Source organism: Lampris incognitus, chromosome 1 (assembly GCF_029633865.1).
Source record: "Lampris incognitus isolate fLamInc1 chromosome 1, fLamInc1.hap2, whole genome shotgun sequence".
Lineage (NCBI taxonomy): Eukaryota > Metazoa > Chordata > Actinopteri > Lampriformes > Lampridae > Lampris > Lampris incognitus.
Genome location: NC_079211.1, coordinates 135,639,353 through 135,653,513, shown reverse-complemented (window position 1 = coordinate 135,653,513; position 14,161 = coordinate 135,639,353).

Sequence of the window (14,161 nt, the reverse complement as noted above, 5' to 3'; positions counted from 1 at the left end):
ACAGCAATGTCAATTCTGCAGAGAACACAAGAACACACAGAGAAAAGAGCCTTTAATGTCAAGTGAGCTTCCATCCAGACCATGGCAGAAAGTTGGCATAGACCTGTGTGAGTACAAAAAGCAAAACTACTTGATAGTGTCTGACTATTATTCCAGGTTTTTGGAGATCCTAAATCTACCAACAACTACTAGCAGTCAGGTTGTAGCTAGGCTGAAGGCTACATTTGCACGTTTTGGTATCCCTGAAATTGTAGTTAGCGATAATGGGCCACAGCTAGTTTCAGAAGAGATGAGGAGGTTCAGTGAGGACTATGATTTCATCCATGTGACTTCAAGCCCACACTACCCCCAGAGTAATGGACAGGCAGAGAGGGCTGTTCAGATAGCCAAAAGCATATTAAGGCAGGAAGACCCTCTCCTCGCCCTGTTGACATACAGAGCTACACCTTCTTCTTCCACTGGAGCCAGTCCAGCGGAATTGCTCATGGGTAGGAGACTCAGAACCACCTTACCCACATTGAAGCATAACCTGAAACCGGCCTGGCCTAAAGAGGAACTGATCAAAACCGCTGACGCCGCAGCCAAATCGAGGCAGGCTTTCTACTACAACCGCAGGAACGGCGTGCGGACACTGCGCCCACTGAACTCGGGTGACGCAGTACTCACCAAACCTGATGGACAGAAAACATGGACAATGCCAGCAGTTGTTCACAGTCAGAGCTCCACTCCCAGATCCTACATAGTGGAGACAGCTCAAGGTGAACATTACAGAAGGAACAGGCGCCACCTGTTGGCTACACCCAAAACACTCACCTCTGTCAGCAGGGATCCTGACCATGTCACTCCAGGGGAGAGTGGAAACACGGATGAGTCCCGAGCAGCAGAAATGCCAACTTCCACACCATATGTTACTCGCTCTGGCAGGGTGAGCAAGCCAGCAATCCGGCTGGATTTGTGAGGCGTATGGACTTGTGTACTGTGGGAGATTTTTAATTTTTTGTGAAAAGGGGGGTGATATACAGGTTAAAATTGTTGGCAGTAAATGTTCAGAGAAATGTTTAGAAAATAATCTTAGAGGGGGAGATGTAATGAATGAAAGGTCACGTGTTTAACTTGACCTACTCACGGATGTACGTGCAGTGCGTGTGACGTAGACAGGAAGTTAGACGCGCATGTTATGAAGGTTGTATGTCGGATGAACGCTAGTAAAAGCTACACAGTTAAGAACCAACGAAGTCGGCTCGTTCTTGAATTATTCTTATGTCAGTAAGACAAGGCGTCTACGGACATTACATCTACTTGGCCATCTATCGACTTTATCATTTATAGTAACACTGAAATCTCCACCCGAAACAATTTTCATATCAGAGAATTTTCCTAAAAGACTATTTGTACTTAAAGTTTCAAACAACTCGTTGTTTTCTGTAGCACTGTTATAGCCATATACATTACCAATCAGAAAAATCTGGTTATTATAGGAAAGAAACATGAGAATGTAGCGTCCATATGGGTCCGTTTGAGTGAGGATGATCTTACCACTAAAGTTGTACTTAAGAATTAGTGTTCCAGCTGAACGCTGATTTCCATGTGACATCCACAAGTCCTCCTCCCCCATTGTGTTTCCCGAAAGTTATAATCTTCAACAACAGAATGAGTTTCCTGGATCAGACAAAGGTCAGCATCAAAGTGTTTTGCATAAAGAAATGATGCTTTTCGTTTAGTAATGTCTCTCAAACCTTGAGCATTAACTGAAAAGAACTTTATAAAGGAAATTATTAAACAAAATAAATGTGTCTGTAGCCTGAAAGTTGGTTATGTGCAGAAAGTAGCTGAAACCGTATGTGAGCTGATCAGTTTGTATCGCCTTGTTATCTACAAAGGCTTTGTCTCCGGCAGAGTAGGCAACCTTCTTCTCCTGACGGGCTTGCTGGATTACTGGCCACAGTCGGTTCCGTTTTTCCACGATCCTCCGGCGTGAGGTCCTCGTTGGAGCGGAGATTTCTTTGCTTCGGGTAGTGTTTCGACATCTTCCAGACCATGTCGCGAAAATGCATCACAGAAAACAGAAGGACGATAACGCAGGCTTGTGCTTTGGCTGGGCGTTTTCTGCCAAGCCTGTGTGAAGGCTTCGCCCTACAAGGCTATCGCTAGTGGGTTAAGGGCGAAGCAAACTATGGTCCACGCCACACCGGGTTCGTACGGTGCCGCAAGCACAAATACATATCTATATATAATTCATGATATATCACATATCATGCCTCACCACCAGTAAACATTGCCATTTCGCTGTGCGTAATGACGCCTCACAAATTCCATATTCGGTCATATCAAAAAACCGAATAACGGAGCACCTGTTAGCCGCCCAGTGGTGGTGATGACGGCCCAGAAAACGAGCCTAGTGCTGTGAGGAAGTGAAAACGAACGTTACGCACTGTAACAGTCTAGCGAGGAGCGGAGTGCGGCGTCGTAGTAGATTTCAATAACGACTGAGCTCGATAAGCGTTCGATGTTACATGCGTACACGCATTTCATTATCCAGCAGTGCCTCCTAGCGGCGTTACAAGATAAACCATTACAGGACACGTCTCTCTAAAAGAATACTCCTGCTTGCGTCGACAGTAAATGAACAAAGTGGTAAACATGACTCACCGTTGGATGGAAGTTCTAAAAGTAGTAACAAAACCCTCATAATCAAACACTCAGAAGGTATAATCTGTAGTCAACTGATTAAGTATATAACCATCAAAATCATGAACACGGATTGTGTATTAGTACAATACATATAGTATATATAAAGAACGCCAATCAATGCTGTACGAATGAAATTACATCATCTCCCAAAGAGCATAGCTCTGCATTTAACCTAGTGCAGGGTAGTATTGGTCAGTACACAACATAGTCCTGATGCCATCTAGGTTTGTATCTGGTGCGTGGATGATTCGGGGAAGTGTATGTAGTGGTATGTGAGTGTGGCAATGTATGGTTTGTCTGTCCTAGCTAAGTCACAGGTGGAAAATGGGCCAGGTGTGTTGTGTTCCACGTTCTTTCGTCACTCAGTAAGAAGGTGTTAGGGCCCAATCTCTTTTCCGCTGTTAGAGGGGAAAAGAATCTGGGGTGAGCTTTAAGAGTTGACTGGGGAATACTTATCCTCACTCTTTCCCCCTCACGAAAGAGAGGAGCACGTGCACCACGTTTTTAGTGAGCATAGAGCTTCATCTTGTCTTATTTCTTCTGCACTTTGTCACGTACATCGGCAGGAGGAGGTATCACAACAGGAAGCAGAGGCAAGATGTCCAATCTGGTATACATCTTCTGGCCATAGAGCATTTTATGGGGTGAGATGGAGGGGGTGGCATGCAGTGTCACGGTACACTTGAAGCCAGGTCAGTACAGCATCTTTCCATGGCTGCGACTGCAGAATTGCCGTTTGTATATGCAGCTTCTCAGGGAACGATGAAATCTTGCAATGGCTTCATTGGCTGCAGGATAGTAAACTGATGTCTGGATATGATGTGCCTCCAAGTGCCTCCCCATGTCTCCAAGAACTCAGCAAAGACAACTGAAGTGAACTGAGGCCCATTGTCAGTGACAATGCATTCTGGGTTGCTGTGGCGGCTGAAGACAGAAGTTAAAAACCTTGTAACTTCCACAGCTGTAGCACCGTGGGAGAAGGCAAGCTCAGCAATAGTAATCTGTTAGCGTAATAGCATACCGACAGGCAGGGGCGGCTGTTTCAAATGGCCCAACAATATCAAGGCCCAGTTTCTTCCAAGGACCATCAGGGAGTTCGGCAGGCCGCAGGGGAGCAGGGTGGGTGAAGGCCGTTTTATCATTGGACTGGCAGGGAACACATGACGATATGCAGTCCTGAACCTGTAAGTCCATCCTTTGCCACCAATACAGGTCACGCAGATGTTGTTTTGTACGGACAACCCCTTGGTGACTCTCATGGGCCACGGCAATCAGTGTGGTACAAGCAGATAGGCACTATGAGCCTTGTGCCTCTGAATATGTAATTGTCTTTAACTGAGAGTTCTTCTCTCACCTTATAGTAGGGTGTCAAATCCTGGTTCACCGCTTTGATGGAGGGTGGCCAACTACGGTGAATCTGTTCATGAAGAGCTGTCATTTCAGGGCACGCACAGCAGGTAGCTTCAAAGTCAGCAACTGGAAGGGAGCACAGTGTGGAGGACATTAGCGCCACTAGTTCAGGTTCCACATAAGCAGAGGGGTCAGTAAGCACAGACAGAGGGAGACGGGGTGGCATGGGGTGGCAGCTGCCACCCCTAGATAATGCCTTGCCACCCCAGCTGCAAACCCAGTTCTGAACAATCTAAATCAAAAATATATACATGAAAAGTTGTGGATGGCTGGAAAGAGCAAACGTCCCCAAAGAAGAGGAAGATAGAGCGAAACTCCGATGTTCGAGTGCAAGTGAATGCACCAAGAAATGACGCTACTCCTTGATTCTACTACGGGGCAACAGGAACCCTCCCTCAGCAGGGGCTGCTCGACTTGGCTTGCAGACCACAATACTGGGAAAGGATGCCGGCAGTCAGACTCGGCAGACCATACGGCAATACTACTGTACATGATTGATTAAGAACTTAGAGAAATCATAAAAGTGCAACGCTAGTGGTGTCGAAGCCCAGATAAAGTGTTGGCTAGCGAGACGAGCCATGGTTTCCAATGAGCCTTTAGCCACGTTTGCTTGCTAACTGTTAGCCATTACCCACGTTTGCAACCAAGCTAACTGTGCCGATTTAACTGTGTGCGCAAGGTAACAACGTTACGTTACAGAACAGCCGCAGAAGGATAGTGGTGGGGTCGAAGTGTGTTTTGTTTGGTAATAATAACTCGTGTTTCTGGGGCGGATTAAACCTGGCTAAAACTAACGTAATTATTCACCGGTGCCTCTGAGTATCTCTGGTTTTGGGCAGGCAGCTAACGTTACCAACAAATTTTCTTTTTTTTTTGTTGTCAGAAATGCGCCGGTCTAAAACAGTGAACCATGCTAAGGCTGTTGAGCTAATTGAAGCACTCAAAGAGACATTGTTACATTATCGGAGTGAGGCCTTTTTTGATGAACTGTGGACTGAAACGCTTGACACGTGTAAAATAAGGGGCATTTCTACAACCCAGCACAACCAGAAGAGGTCGACACGGACAACAAGAACACGTCAAGATTGTGTCATCGCTTCATTGCTTGGACAGCATGTAGTACCTGATAACAAAGACAGTTTTCATGTCAAAGTGTACTACCCAGTCGTTGATAACATGGTTGGAAAGACGATTTTCAAATACCAACTGCAACATCATGGAAGGTGTCCAGGCACTAAATCCTTCAAGCAGCAGTTTTTTTTTGAGAGAGGAGGCTGTTCTCCTATTGGCCAATGCTTATGAGTCAAATACTGAAGATATAAAACATGAACTTCATCAGGCAAGGAGAGTGTTAGATAGACGACAGAAAACAGAAAAAGAGAGTCCTGATGGAATTTGCACAATTTTTGGAGCCATACCAGGATGTGTTCTATGAGCTGTTCAGGTTGTGCAAAATAGCTGTAGTGTTACCAGAGAGCAGTGCGGCGTGTGAATGGAGTTTCTCAACTCTCAGGATCATAAAGAATTATTTGCGGACAGGGAATAGATTGTCAAGTTTGGCTGTACTCAGCATTCAATCAAAACGCAGCAAAGCTTTGGATCCAAATAAGTTTTTAGGTGTTTTGCAGAACAAAATTGTAATCGCCGTATTCAGCTCTTGTAGATTCATATCAACTTTATGCTGTACTAGCCCTGCTCACTAATGTAAGGCTTTTTCTGGAAAGTCATGAATATGTGTAATGTACATCCTTGTTTCATTTATTTTTTGCCAGAATGATATGGTCTAAAGAATCTTATTGCATTGTTGAGGAAAATTAGGATGTTAAAAGCAGGCCTATCATTTCCATCCACTTCATTTCAGTTGAAATGTCTATGTTTACACACAAAAAAACCCCCAACTTAAATGATGATGCCAGTTTTTTGATTTATTGCTGCAATAGAAGGTATGGAAACTGAATTCAAGCAAAATGGAATGGCTTGATCTGGTAAATAAATTTGACTATTGCACTGAATTTGGACTTATGATTGACAGCTGATAGGAATAACTCATATCTACAATTACCTGACAAATACAAATGAGATTTACTAATTAAACATACCTATTGTAGCAGACGTTGCATGAATTTGATGACCCCTGCTGGTCTAATAGTGCAAAAGAAAGAATTTTGGGGATAGGCAAGTCAACTTTTTTATATAGTGCAATAAGTTAATGGGTTTTTGCTGCTTTTGCCTAGTTTTTAGGCTGCAGAGAGATTAAAGGCGGCCTTAACTTTTAGTTTCTCTATTTTGTTGGTTTTGTTCTCATCATCATTTATCGGTTTTAGTTTGGGAACATCCAAAAATGTCAAAAGATTTGGTTAAAAAAGAAGATTTCTAATGCTAGTGTAAACTACTAATAAGACACGTTAGTCCCGAGCTAACGGAACCCAGCCACTGAGGATGCACAAGCCAGTGCATCCTTAGTGCCGGTCCCAAGCCCGGACAAATGGGGAGGGTTGCGTCAGGAAGGGCATCCGGCGTAAAATCTTTGCCAAATCAAATATGCGGATCATAAATAAGACTTCCATACCGGATTGGTCGATGTCCGGGTTACCAACGACCGCCACCGGTACTGTTAACCAGCAGGGTGTCGGTGGAAACTATGCTACTGTTGGGCGAAGGAGAAGGAGAGGGGGAAAGCATGTCCAGAGGCAGCTAGAGAGGAGGAAGGGTAGGCATGTGGAGGTGAAAGTTGGAACTTTGAATGTTGGCACTATGACTGGTAAAGGGAGAGAGCTGGCTGACATGATGGAAAGAAGAAAGGTAGGCATACTGTGTGTGCAAGAGACCAGGTGGAAGGGGAGTAAGGCCAGGAGTATCGGAGGTGGGTTCAAACTCTTCTACCATGGTGTGAATGGGAGGAGTAATGGGGTAGGGGTAATTCTGAAGGAAGAGTATGTCAAGAGCGTGCTGGAGGTGAAGAGAGTGTCAGACAGAGTGATGAGTATGAAGCTGGAAATTGAAGGTTTATTGCTGAATGTTATCGGCGCATATGCCCCACAAGTTGGGTGTGAGATGGATGAAAAAGAAGAATTCTGGAGTGAGTTGGACGACATGGTGGAGAGGGTACCCAAGGAGGAGAGAGTGGTGATTGGAGCCGACTTCAATGGACATGTTGGTGAAGGGAACAGAGGTGATGAGGAGGTGATGGGAAGGTATGGAGTCAAGAAGAGAAATGTGGAAGGACAGATGGTGGTCGATTTTGCGAAAAGGATGGAAATGGCTGTGGTGAATACATATTTCAAGAAGAGGGAGGAACACAGGGTGACGTACAAGAGTGGAGGAAAGTGCACAAAGGTGGACTATATCTTATGTAGAAGGCGCCATCTAAAAGGGATTGGAGACTGCAAGGTGGTGACAGGGGAGAACGTAGCTAGGCAGCATCGGATGGTGGTCTGTAGGATGACTTTGGAGACCAAGAAGAGGAAGCGAGTGAAGACACAGCCGAAGATCAAATGGTGGAAGTTGAAGAAGGAAGACTGTTGTGTGGAGTTCAGGCAGGAGTTAAGACAGACACTGGGTGGTAGTGAAGAGTTGCCAGATGGCTGGGCAAGCACTGCAGAAATAGTGAGGGAGACAGCTAGGAAGGTACTTGGTGAGTCATCAGGACAGAGGAAGGAAGACAAAGAGACTTGGTGGTGGAATGAGGAAGTACAGCAAATTATACAGAGGAAAAGGTTGGCAAAGAAGAAGTGGGATAGTAAGAGAGATGAAGAAAGTAGACAGGAGTACAAGGAGATGCAGCGTAAAGCAATGAGAGAGGTGGCAAAGGCAAAGGAAAAGGCGTATGGTGAGTTGTATGACAGGTTAGACACTAAGGAAGGAGAAAAGGACTTGTACCGATTGGCTAGACAGAGAGACCAAGCTGCAAAGGATGTGCAGCAAGTTAGGGCGATCAAGGATAGAGATGAAAATGTGCTGACAAGCGAGGAGAGTGTGCTAAGAAGGTGGAAGGAATACTTTGAGGGGCTGTTGAATGAAGAAAATGAGAGAGAGAGAAGGTTGGATGATGTAGGGATAGTGAATCAGGAAGTTCAGCGGATTAGCAAGGAGGAAGTGAGGGCAGCTATGAAGAGGATGAAGAGTGGAAAGGCAGTTGGTCCTGATGACATACCTGTGGAGGCATGGAGATGTTTAGGAGAGATGGCAGTGGAGTTTTTAACTAGATTGTTTAACACAATCCTGGAAAGTGAGAGGATGCCTGAGGAGTGGAGAAGAAGCATACTGGTACCGATTTTCAAGAACAAGGGCAATGTGCAGAACTGTAACAACTACAGAGGTATAAAGTTGATCAGCCACAGCATGAAGATTTGGGAAAGAGTAATAGAAGCTAGGTTAAGAGGAGAGGTGACGATCAGCGAGCAGCAGTATGGTTTCATGCCTCGAAAGAGCACCACAGATGCGATGTTTGCTTTGAGAATGTTGATTGAGAAGTATAGAGAAGGCCAGAAAGAGTTGCATTGTGTCTTCGTAGATTTAGAGAAAGCTTATGACAGAGTGCCGAGAGAGGAGGTGTGGTATTGTATGAGGAAGTCAGGAGTTGTAGAGAAGTATGTAGGAGTGGTGCAGGATATGTATGAGGGAAGTGTGACAATGGTGAGGTGTGCGGTTGGAATGACAGATGGGTTCAAGGTGGAGGTTGGATTGCATCAAGGATCGGCTCTTAGCCCTTTCTTGTTTGCAATGGTGATGGACAGGTTGACGGACAAGATCAGGCAGGAGTCTCCATGGACGATGATGTTCGCGGATGACATTGTGATCTGTAGCGAGAGTAGGGTGCAGGTTGAGGAGAGCCTGGAGAGGTGGAGGTATGCACTGGAGAGAAGAGGAATGAAAGTCAGTAGGAGCAAGACGGAATACCTATGCGTGAATGAGAGAGAGGACAGTGGAATGGTGAGGATGCAAGGAGTGGAGGTGACAAAGGCATTTGAGTTTAAATACTTGGGATCAACTGTCCAAAGTAACGGGGAATGCAGTAGAGAGGTGAAAAAGAGAGTGCAGGCAGGTTGGAGTGGGTGGAGAAGTGTGTCAGGAGTGATTTGCGACATAAGGGTATCAGCAAGAGTTAAAGGGAAAGTTTACAAGATGGTTGTGAGACCAGCTATGTTATATGGTTTGGAGACAGTGGCACTGACGAAAAGACAGGAGGCGGAGCTGGAGGTGGCAGAGTTGAAGATGCTAAGATTTTCACTGGGAGTAACGAAGAAGGACAGGATTAGGAACGATTATATTAGAGGGACCGCTCAGGTTGGACGGTTTGGAGACAAAGCAAGAGAGGCAAGATTGAGATGGCTTGGACATGTGTGGAGGAGAGATGCTGAGTATATTGGGAGAAGGATGCTGAATATGGAGCTGCCAGGGAAGAGGAGAAGAGGAAGGCCAAAGAGGAGGTTTATGGATGTGGTGAGGGAAGACATGCAGGTGGCTGGTGTGACAGAGGAAGACGCAGAAGACAGGAAGAAATGGAAACGGATGATCCGCTGTGGCGACCCCTAACGGGAGCAGCCGAAAGTAGTAGTAGTAGTCCCGAGCTAACGGGTCTGACCCTTTGGCCGAGCGGTTAGTGATGTCACCTTGTGGTGCAGTACACGTCGTATCGAATCCCGCACCGTGCAAGAAAATAACCGGTTACATTGGTGGCAGCGGTGGGATCCGGAAGTGTGCAGATCCTCAGAAGTCTCTTCGGAGCGCGGAATGACAAAGCGCGAAGGCGCGCTTCCGGGGAGGGGAGGGTGACGACTGTAAACTAGTAATAATACACGTTAGTCCCTAGCTAACGGATCTGATCCTTTAGCCGAGCGGTTAGCAATGTCGCCTTGTGGTGCAATACACCCCGCATCGAATCCCGCACCGGGCAAGAAAATAACCGGTTACGCTAGCTTCAGATATTACTATTCAATGTTTTAATTGTGCCACCGTAATGTTTTTGAGTTCAAATATCTCAATTTGGGGGCTTTTTCCGAGCAAATATATAGGACGCACTCTCCCAAGCGGAGAGGGCGATCAGGGACTTTCCCGTGATAGGCAGCGAGCGGCTCTGGCGCGTCCACCACAGCTACAGCTAAATGGATGCCTTTTGAGTACTGGTGTCTAGAGGAGGGCCTGGATCCCACTGCAGGTGCTCTGCCTCATATTCTCTCCTTTCTGCAACTTTTAGCTGACACGAGTTTGGCGTTCAGCGCGGTAAAAACGTACACAGCGGCTATTTCATCTTGTCACGAAGGTTTCGGTGACAGATCAATTCACAGTCACCGCTGGTAAAACGCTTTCTGAGAGGCGTGAGGAGACACCGGCCGGTCTCACGCTCTCTGGTCCCACATTGGGATTTAGCGTTGGTCTCACGTGCTTTGGCAAAAGCTCCTTTGGAGCAGGTGCCGCTTAAATTTCTATCATTCAAAACAGCGTTGCTGCGGGCATTAACTTGTGTAAATCTTGCAATAAAAGAGGCCATTTTTCTCGTGTATGCCGTTCAGCTCCTTCCAGTAATGTGCATGAGTTACAGTTAACTGACGTGCCCATGCTCTACTTAGAGGACTCGGTCCATGCCCCAGAGAGACTGCTCTGTAATGTCAGTATCATCTCTACTCCCACCGCCTCTGCAAAGGAGATACAACTCGTTGTGGACACAGGCTGTGCTTTAGCCATGCTGCCACACCACATTTACACTCAGTACTTCAGTACTAGCCCATTGTCTGCACCTTCCAACATGTTTGCGACTTACACACGGGGTTGCATTCCTGTGCTGGGATGCCTACAAGCCCAGTTATATGTGTGGGGAATGTCTCTGCTGCAGCCACTTTCTTTGTAGTGGTAAAAGGGACTGTGTTACTGGGTATGGGCTTGTTCACTGCCTTGTACCTTTCTATCAGAGGAGATACTGTTCTCACTTCAACCCCAGTGCCACCTACTTCTGTGATGTCCATAGGCACGACAACACCCCTGGCTACTGCGCCCTCTGAGATAGGGTGTGTTAAGAACTTTGTACACAAGGTGAAACTTGATCCTGCAGTCAAACTGGTGCACCAGAAGTTGCTGTTCTTGCCTTTTGCAATCAGGGATGCCATCTCTGCTGAACTGAGTCACCTGCTGAAGGCTGGTGTCATAGAGAGAGTTGATACCTCTGCCTGGGTTTCCCCCATAGTGGTCACAGGGAAGAAAAACAGTGGAATAAAAATGTGCACTGACCTTCGGGAGACGAACAAGGCTGTGGTCACAGATCATTGCCTCATGTCGATGAGCTGCTAGTCAACCTACGAGGTGCTAAGCTGTTCTTCACCATTGATCTGGCAAATGCATATTACCAGGTGCCCCTACACGATGACGGTAGAGACATTACAGCCTTCATTACACACGAGGGGCTCTTCAGATATTGTAGGGTCCCCTATGGCTTGGCGTCTGCACTCTGCCTTCCAAAAAATGATGGCAACCATCCTGCAGGGTGTATCTGGCGTTCAGAACTACCTAGATGACCTCATTGTCTATGGTGCCACTGCCGATGAACACAACCATAATCTCAGTACTGTACTGCTAAAACTGAAAGAGGCTGGCTTGGGGTTGAATGACAACAAGTGTCACTTCAGAAAGACTTCACTGCGTTTCCTTGGTCATGTCATCACTGCTGAGGGCATTATGCCTGACCAAGAACACTTTGATACCATCCTGAAAGCCTTGCCCCCATCTGATGCACCTGCCTTAAGGTCTTTTTTGGGCCTTGTGTCCTGTTACTCCAAATTTCTCCCCAACTTTGCCACATTTGTGGCCCCCATGCTTGAGTGTGCCAAAGACAAAGACACATTTACATGGACTGATGCTGCTCAAAGCAGTTTTGATGAACTCAAGCAGCTCCTGGTGGCCAGTCCAGCCCTCGCTCTTTGTGACCCTACTCTCCGTTCAGTGATCTCTACAAATGCGAGTGACTATGGACTGGGTGCTGTGTTTGCCCAGATACAGCTGGATGGCACAGAGAAACCAGTGAGCTTCGCTTCTCACATGCTCACTACAACAGAGCACAAGTAGTCTATAGTTGAAAAGTAGGTGCTGGCCATTAACGTGCAGTGAGGTCCATGGCTGGGTAGACAGAAGACAGCAAGCCAGAGGGTGGGAGGGAGTCAAAAATACATCCGTTCACAAAACGCAAGGCAGGTTAGCAATGTGCCTCATCGTTGATACTGAAAGACAATGTAAGAACAGACTACGCATGCGCAGAACTCCGAAACCGTTTGCTTTCATTCCACACGCCAGAGAGAGGCACAAGCAGACTTTGCCTCAGCAGCCTGCATTCACGAATGCTAGCTTTTGGAGCAAGCCATCCTGAATAGGGCATGCCTTTTATTGATAAAACACCAAGTTTTACATGATTTTTTATTATTTTTTACAACAACCTTAACAAATTAAAGTTTAAAAAATTTTTTTTTGTAGCTATCATATTTCTTTTTTTTCTTCTTCTTATTAGCCTGGGTGAGGCAGTGCCTCCCCTGCCTCCCCTGACTGCACATCACTGGTGCTGGCGTGTGTGTGGGCTACAGAAAAGTGGCGGACATACTTATGGGGCTGTCATTTTACCCTGCGCACCGACCATCAGTAGCTCACAACCTTGCTTACTACAAAAGGTATGGGTAGAGCTGGGATCTGCGTGGCCCACTGGTCAGCGCGTCTGCTTTGCTTTGATTATGATGTCATGTATCATCCAGGCTCCCAAAACCACACGTCTGACTGCCTTTCCTGTCTCCCTCTGTCTGTGCCTACTGACTCCTCTGCTTATGTGGAACCTTAACTAGTGGCGCTAATCTCCTCCACACTGCGCTCCCTTCCAGTTGCTGACTTTGAAGCTGCCTGCTTTGCGTGCCTTGAAATGACAGCTCTCGTGAACAGATTCATCGTGGTTGGCCACCCTCCATCTAAGCTGTGAACCAGGACTTGACACCCTACTATAAGGTGAGAGAAGAACTCTCAGACCATCTACTATCCTCACTTACTTGCTGTCCCTGTTGGGGACCTAACTGCATGCCTATGGTTGCCCCTGTTACCATAGGCCTCAGGCATGTAAAGACTGTAGAGCCTGTGTTGTACTCCCATCTTGAAAAAGGGTGGGGGGAGGCTGGTAGAGCAGATGAAACATCTCTTGTGGGTCCCAGGAATGAAGGCGAAATAGAAGTCGGTGGCAACCTGTGTAGGGCTGTCATTGACTCTGGTTCTCAAGTAACCAGCATTGCCTATGAGTTTTGGAGTAAACACTCTGGATTATGTCAGCAGAAGCTGCAACCTTCCAATATTCCTGTAGAAGGTGCTGGTGGCCAGAACGTCCCTCACCACGGTGCACTACACATCAGCCTCGGGGTCGTGGTTAAGGAGTATGACAATTTACCAGCTTTTGTTGTTCCTGAAACGGTACAGTTCCATGGTTCCACTACTTGTGGGGACTAATGTCATACGAACCTCGAGGCAACACCTTCAAGACATTTATGGCCAACAATTTCTCCAAAAGATCAAAGACAGCCATCCAGAATGGTATGTAGCACTGCTGGAGGTGGGCAAGACCAGACCTCGTGGTCCTGAAGGCAGAGTGGGCCCTGTTCAGTATGTTGGCAGCAAAAATTGGGTCCCTGCTGGTAAAGAGATAGATGTGAGGTGCAAGGTGACAAAGGGGCCAAGGAAAAGGTCCTACACTGCACTTATTGAAGCCCGGGCTTCTCTGAAGCTTCCGGAGGGACTTGCAGTGGGCAGGATCCTAGCTAATGTGAAGAAGGGGTGTGTACCCGTCCGAGTGATGAACTGTCCAAATGACCAGTGTCAGTAGAGCCTAATACTCACCTGGGGGACATTTTCTTGAGCCATCAGTACGAGTTGCTGCACAGAGATGTTCACATTCGGGAACAGATGCTTTTTTAAGGGGGGGGGCAATGTAGCATATCGGCTTTCTGATATGGGAACTAGGCGACCACTATGGGTGGGCTACCACTAGGGGTCAGACCCTTTAGTCGACTGGTTAACGTAGTCGCCCATGGTGCACGAGACCTGGGTT